The sequence below is a fragment of the Diadema antillarum genome, unplaced genomic scaffold (assembly GCF_040938485.1).
Source record: "Diadema antillarum isolate AM-2024a unplaced genomic scaffold, OU_Dant_1.0 seq00000398_RagTag, whole genome shotgun sequence".
Classification (NCBI taxonomy): domain Eukaryota; kingdom Metazoa; phylum Echinodermata; class Echinoidea; order Diadematoida; family Diadematidae; genus Diadema; species Diadema antillarum.
In genome coordinates this window covers 764076-770075 of record NW_027271389.1, presented here as the reverse complement: position 1 = coordinate 770075, position 6000 = coordinate 764076, and the positions used below count along the sequence as shown (strand labels likewise).

The 6000-nt window shown below is 41.0% G+C and overlaps 1 protein-coding gene across 1 annotated transcript in view; it reads left to right on the top strand.

Annotated features, from left to right (window-relative positions):
* The first annotated feature begins 388 nt into the window (after positions 1-388).
* Positions 389-6000, top strand: part of LOC139732022 (deoxyribodipyrimidine photo-lyase-like) — a 45649-nt gene continuing 40037 nt past the window's right edge. Inside the window, exon 1 of the mRNA XM_071642897.1 lies at positions 389-512. The gene's annotated coding sequence lies outside the window, so the exon portion shown is untranslated. The remainder of the gene's footprint in view (positions 513-6000) is intronic.

Below are 6000 nucleotides of genomic sequence, written 5' to 3'. Positions count from 1 at the left end.
GGTCAAATCTTTGAGCCTTATTCTTTATTCATTTTTTTGAAAAAATCGTGGCAAAATTGTTAGGCCAAAGAAACTGTCAACAAAAAATGTTTCGCTGTCATGGAAGTCGGGCAGTAGTTGGATTACTTTTTATTTCGTACAAGTAGCGGCTTATCGTCACTTGTACTGAGACTACGTTTCGTAAGTTTGGCGTTTGCACGTTACACAACAGTTCTCATGCTGATAGCTTCATCCGCACGTGTTGTTGTGTGTATACACAAAACAGCAAGGGACCTGCGAGCTGTGAGCTGCAAAGCTGGAGATCGAAGAAAGGAGAAACATCAGCGAGGACTAAGTACCTGCTCACCACACAAGTCACAAGGAACGTCTGACTGACTAGGGCTGGCCTAGAGACTCTGCTATAAATTGCGCGAAGTTGTCGCTGACATCGTACCAAAACGCATCTTCCCTTTGCTGGCTTTGCATGCTGCAGTGCAGAAGTGAAGTCGCTTCTACTGCATCCAAGGCGGGTGGTGAGTTGTGTTAGTAAATAGCATCCCCCCCCCCCCCCCCCCCCCTTAACCGTACCCTAGCCCAGCGCTGAAATTGATGATGAGCTGACCCTGAGTCTAGAGAACTGCATAAACTAACTTATAAACTTATACTCATGTTCAAAGCCGAAATGACGAAGAGAGGTCGGCCTAGCACTATAGATCTAGTCGTGTATAATATAGGGTCTAGAACTTGTAACTCAGTTCGGGAAACCCACTCACAAGGGGGGCCCCTCCTTATAAGTAACCCGTCCCCCTTATAAGTAACCCCGTCCCCCTTATAAGTAACCCCCGGGGCACCCCTTATAAGGAGTCTCCACGCTTTTTTGCAATGCAACGCGAAAATGAAAGGACTGCGGCAATTCGCTTGATTATGTCCATAAAGCTTCACAAGTTTCCTAGCTACTCACGAAATTTGAGCAAAATCGGTTTGAGGCATCATATCTAAAATCATGGATTTAAATGCGATGTCAAACGACCCCTGCGAATGCTGAAATGCGAGCGATTACTGGCGTGAGTGTCGCCAGGCGCGGCGGCGTGGCAATGCTTGAGTGCAGACGTGGCGACTGAGTACGTACTCAGTCACCACGTCTGCACTCAAGCATTGCCGCGCCGCCGCGCCTGGCGACACTCACGCCAGTAATCGCTCGCATTTCAGCATTCGCATGGGTCGTTTGACATCGCATTTAAATCCATGATTTTAGATATGATGCCTCAAACCGATTTTGCTCAAATTTCGTGAGTAACTAGGAAACTTGTGAAGCTTTATGGACATAATCAAGCGAATTGCCGCAGTCCTTTCATTTTCGCGTTGCATTGCAAAAAAGCGTGGAGACTCCTTATAAGGGGTGCCCCGGGGGTTACTTATAAGGGGGACAGGGTTACTTATAAGGGGGACGGGTTACTTATAAGGAGGGGCCCCCCTTGTGAGTGGGTTTCCCGAACTGAACTAGTCTAGATCTAGTAAAGGACAGTGGAGTAAATTTAGTTTATTAATTTACATTCGGTCATTGTGCCCTGGTCCCACCCCTTGGACTGAGTCCAATTCTCGTGGGAGAACCGATACCAAGTAGTAGAAACCCCCATGCCATGGTCACCCTCGCATCTCACGGTAAAACTATTATAAGTTTATTTACAGATAATGTGTTTGTGAATCTGTACAAAAATCGTAAAAACCCGGTTAAGTTATACTGTGCAGCATACAGTAGAGACTAGAGTGTCTACAGTCTAGTGATAAATGGCTGGTGCCAGGTCCAATGTTTCACATTGTCAATGAAAAATCCCTACCTAACTTATTTACTTCAAGTACCAGGTACTTGTGTGCGATTTGTTTTTCGACATGCAATTATCTAGCCCCGTCTATCAGTCCAGAAAATCCGCTCATCCTCGACCATGTGAGGGCAGCACTTTATCGGAAGAAGAAGAAGAAGAGCATGATGAGGGGGGCTCCGTCTCACGAGGCACTCTCCCCCTCATGGGCACCTCTGAAGTCTTGAGTGTCTTTTCGAAAAGTATTGTAGGAAAAAAATCGGCAGTTGTGCACTTTACGGCCTTAAATTAATGTGAAATATCGGTACCTCATTCGCCGTATGCCAAGGTGATATCCCATGAACCACCACGCACTGAGCAGCTGGCGAGCTTCTCTTGCTCTATGGAACTCCGTTTTGACAAGTGATAAGGTTACTAAAAGTCCACCTCACTCACTGCGTTTCTGCAGAGCTAGCTTACACATCGAACATTGTGCGATTGCGATTTCGCGTTCCTTTGCTCCGCTGCAGAATTATTGAGCTGTACATTATTACATGTATAATGTTGCATCGCGGAAAATTGCCATGATCAGGGTGCAAAGTGTGAGAAAGTTGGCAGTAAATTTAGTCTTGTGATAAAATCGATTCCATTTTGAACATCCTAGCTCGCGCCAGCTTGCCACAACAGTTACGTGAATATTTTCATGTTTCTTAATCCATCCCGATCCGACCCCATCACAAATCGTGCAAACCAACCATGCGGGTGAGGCTTGTGTATGTGTGTGTGTGTCCATGTAGTGGCTGCACGTAAATCAGTAGCTATACACACTTCGTACGGTGTCTGGTCGGGCTCGTTAAATGGTAACTATGTAGACGAAATAGACACTGACAGACTGACGAATGGGGATAAGATTTTGTTTTTTTTAATTATCATTTCACAGAATTATTTCACCAAGGCCATGAGTGGACATATGTTCTCTGTAATAGGTTAATTAGCCATTTCCTGCTTAAGATATAACGCAAAATTCATTCATTTAAAATCATGACTGAAGCACAGAAGTTTATCACTGGTTGCATTCCGTTGTGTGCCAATGCACAGCACCCTGTTTGTCTCTGGTTTGCTCGTGCTCGATCACGCCGTGCCGCACAGGAAAGGTCGTTAGAGCAACCATGTGGCGTACCGTAAGAGCTTTCATCACGCACACGCACGTTGACACATTCACACACACTGCATGCATCCCAATGCGAAATCTCATAAGTACAGTGCCAGAAGACCCGATGTTGACCCGCGTTGCCTGGTAGGTACTCGAATTCGTAAGCACTGCTCGATTAGGGTAAGATCTCGCACTGATGATATAGGGCCTTAAAGTGCACAATTGCCAAAAAGATCAAACATTTCTTGCATATTCCTTTGATGATTTTCCATATGGTGTATGAATACACAGTAGTTTACACAAGGCATATATTTAACATGTTTAAGATTTCTGTCTGTGCATTTTCTCGCTGTAGATTCTAATGGTGTAGACTCTGCATTGTTAATTTGTAATGTAGACACATTCCATGGCTTGGATTATGATCAAAATATCTCTCAGTCAGACATTTCTCGCAAAATGCTAAAATTCGTATTCTGTATGGCATGTACATTTTCCATACCGTAAACTGGGGGGACATTGGACAGGCGGGTGACTTTGGACAGTTCAGAAAAAAAAAATTGTTTCACTTACATTTTTTTTGCTGTTGGTTTTTCTGAAAATATTTTTGTAGGTTATGAAAGGGGGATATGTGAATATTTGAATGACTGCACTTCTCTTGTATATTGCATTACCTTATATGTTTTGGGGGCTTTTCTTTGCAGGGTCCATGGAATGCTTGAATTTTGTGGCCGTCGAACTTTTGGTACTCTAGGAATACAGAAGTATGGAAGCTCAAGCCTATTTGTTGGATAGTGAACATGAAGTGGTCATGAACCCACCTGTATACTCAGGATACCTGACCATCCTTACAAATTTCAAAAAAGGTCATGTCCAATTTCACCCCTGGATTTGGGGTCACTTACGGGGTGACTTTGGACACCAAAGAAGTACCAAATGTTCGACGGCTGCGCAATGTTTTTTCTTTCTTTTACAGATGAGATAATTAGTTAGGATGGGGAGATCATATAAAAGATGATCTGGGTCAAGAGACTATAGAAATTTTCCAGAAGAAAGCATGAAAGATACTGTGAAAGCTTGCAAAAATGGAATGTCGATCAGGAAAGCATGTGCAGAATTTAACATTGAAAGAGGGACTTTGTGTAACAGACTGAACAATCGGCACACAGGCACACAAGATTTCCAGTAGACATTGGTTTTCATTTTGTGAACGTAGGTCCAAGAATTTAAGCAAATATTTCCCGTAGTTAGTTTTACTTTTGTGATTCCTAGGGCCAAGAAAACCTTGTATTTCCAGTAGACATTGGTTTTACTTTTGTGATAACTATAGGGCCAAGAAAAGCCTTGTGTTTCTAGTAGACACGATCTTGTTCTTTCTTTCCAAATGCATTTTTTTTTTTAAATAAAAAGTGTTATTTTGCAAACATTTCAAACTGACCTAAAGTTACAATGAACAACATTCAAAGGAAATTACAAAATTTTCTTGTAGAACTACATACCCCGGTACTTTAATCTGGCCAACCTTATGTGTACACTGTACATGCATTTCTTGGGGTAAAACCCCAAATTATTCTTTGAAAGTGATTTATGACCCATTTAAATAGTAAATTAACATCTGTAGAATTGGACAACTCAATGATAGTACATGTACAATACCTCACTTATCCATGTGATCAAACTTGCTGACCATCCTAATTCATGCAATGCCTTAAGTAGCATCCTTTGTCATCTTTGTTCTAAACTTGCAGGTCTATTGAAAATTCAGATTTTCAAATGTAGGGGTACCAGTAGTTCTATTACTAGTATCTTGAAAAAATTGTGCAACCAAATATCTGTGAATGCCTCTTTAAAGTTAAATTCTTCACATGTTCATTACTGCAGAATTTTGCTTCTAAAAACCACCATACACAATGTATAAATCATTCATGTGTATTTTGTATACTTGCTGGTTGTTATGAAACATTTCAACATGTTCAAGTTGTTAAAACTTTTTCCAAAACTTGTTATGAAACATTTATACATGTTAGAGTTGCTAAAACTTTTTTAAAAGCTTGTTAGAGTCTAAACTCCCCCATTGGGAGTTTATCCTTGGACAAACAACAATCCTGCAGGGTATATTGACAAGGTTTATATGGTTGTCCAAAGTTGCCCCGAACCCCGGGGGCACTTTGGACAAACTTTAACCAAAAAAAATTAACATGAAATAGAATAAACTGAAGAAGTCTCTATATGGCATGATATCCTCTTTATTAGTACTTGTTAACCCCCACATTAACCCCAGAATTCCTTTGTTCTTAATGAAGATATCAATAGAAATAGTTCAAATTTGTCCAAAGCCACCCCGGTTTACGGTAACACAGATTATGAGAGATTCCTGTCTGCGCACTTTCCTCACATGACAAATTTAATGATTATGATGTCTCATCGAAATTTATGTCAATTAGAAATTTCATGCATTATTCCTTTCATAACATTTCACATGGAGTATAAAAATATTGTCAAAAGTGCAAATTGTGAAAGATAATGCCCACTTTCTCACTGGGAGTGTAGACTAAAAATTATTTTGTATAATACATACATTTGCATGCATTGTCAAACTGCATGTTCATTGTATCTCTTAAAAAATCTGACATTTCTCAAATATTGTTTTGATGTTACTTCATATGGAGGATGAATACGCCATCCACAAGGCATTGATATGAAAGATTAATGTTTGCGTAGTTTCTTGCCAGACACAATGCCATGACTTGTTTGGTGGCCTCTTGTTAACTGTAATACTGGTACAATCGGCCCTTAACAACAGACAGACAGTATCTTAAATTCACTCTGCTGTGCGGACTCACTTGTCGTACGACGACAAGAAAAAAATGGGTTAGAATTCCCCTAACGGTATTTCAGTCATATGAAATCACAAAAATGGGCATACACAACTGCTAAGACAAGTGAAGCTCATCAATTTCATGATTTATCTCTCCTACATACACACCATTTTGCGATCTTTATCGGGTACATGTTCTTCTCAGGGTCTGCTCACCTGCAAAAAGCAGCAGTCTGTTCAAACCGCTGACTTTG